The 1,047-nt window shown below is 37.5% G+C and overlaps 1 long non-coding RNA gene across 1 annotated transcript in view; it reads left to right on the top strand.

Moving 5' to 3' along the window:
• Window positions 1-634: 634 nt before the first annotated feature.
• The window catches only part of LOC105523271, a 780-nt gene continuing 367 nt past the window's right edge, over window positions 635-1,047 (top strand). Inside the window, exon 1 of the long non-coding RNA XR_001003570.1 lies at window positions 635-970. This is a non-coding gene — a long non-coding RNA (uncharacterized LOC105523271). The remainder of the gene's footprint in view (window positions 971-1,047) is intronic.

Here is a 1,047-nt window from a genome sequence, read left to right as displayed (position 1 = left end):
CGCCTGTAATCCTAGCACTTTGGGAGGCCGAGGCGAGTGGATTGCCTGAGCTCAGGAGTTCGAGACCAGCCTGGGGAACACGGTGAAACCCCATCTCTACTAAAATACAAAAAATTAGCCAGGAGTGGCAACATGTGCCTGTAATCTCAGCTACTTGGGAGGCTGAGATAGGAGAATTGCTTGAACCTGGGAGGTGGAGATTGCAGTGAGCTGAGATTGCACCATTGCACTCCAGCTTGGGTGACAGTGCGAGACTCTGTCTCGAAAAAAAAAATAATAAAAATAAAAAATAAAAAAAATAAATAAAGTTAGTACTCAGGAGATATATCAGCAGTATCGGAAAACTGAAAAGTCACCTATGTAGGTGTTAAAGTCCTCATTTCTCATCTACAAATGAAAACCAGTAAACTAGGACTATGGAAGTTCGGAGGGTATTTTTCCCATTCTCAAGTGTACTTACTTTTAAATGGCTAACTATAAATAGTAAAGCCTGTGATGAAATCCTTGAAATTAATTTGCTGTCTTTTAAGAACAAAATGAAACATTTCTCCCTTTCTACTCTTAACTGCTAAAAGGAAATGCATTCCTTCCTCAATAATAATTTTTGTGTTTTTTCTCTTTTTTAAACAGAGGTTTTAAAAGACTACATCAAGCCAGATGGGGAATATTTGGAATTGTTTGCTCGAAATTTACAGCCAGGTTGGACTAGTTGGGGCAATGAAGTTCTCAAATTTCAGCATGTGGATTATTTTATTGCTCTGGAGTCTGGAAGCTGACTATGATCTTGATTAAAGTAGTGGTTTCTTCATTGTTTCCTCACCACTTTTCCCTTCATTCTAACTCACTTTTTTAATTTTGTTACTAACCCATATTCTTAGAATATAAACAGGACTTGTTTTTTTCAGTAAGGGACCAGAAGTGACTGGCCTTCATGTAATTTTGAGGTGAATTTTACTTGAGATGCACTAACATTCTATGTTGTTCTCGACTATACAAATTAAGTGGTAAGCAGTTACAAAGATGGCAAGACCATGCTATTGAAAAAGT

The sequence above is a fragment of the Colobus angolensis genome, unplaced genomic scaffold (genome assembly GCF_000951035.1).
Source record: "Colobus angolensis palliatus isolate OR3802 unplaced genomic scaffold, Cang.pa_1.0 Scaffold4596, whole genome shotgun sequence".
In the NCBI taxonomy this organism is placed as follows: domain Eukaryota; kingdom Metazoa; phylum Chordata; class Mammalia; order Primates; family Cercopithecidae; genus Colobus; species Colobus angolensis.
Note: the sequence above shows the minus strand (reverse complement) of the source record. Positions and strands in the feature narration are given on the sequence as shown.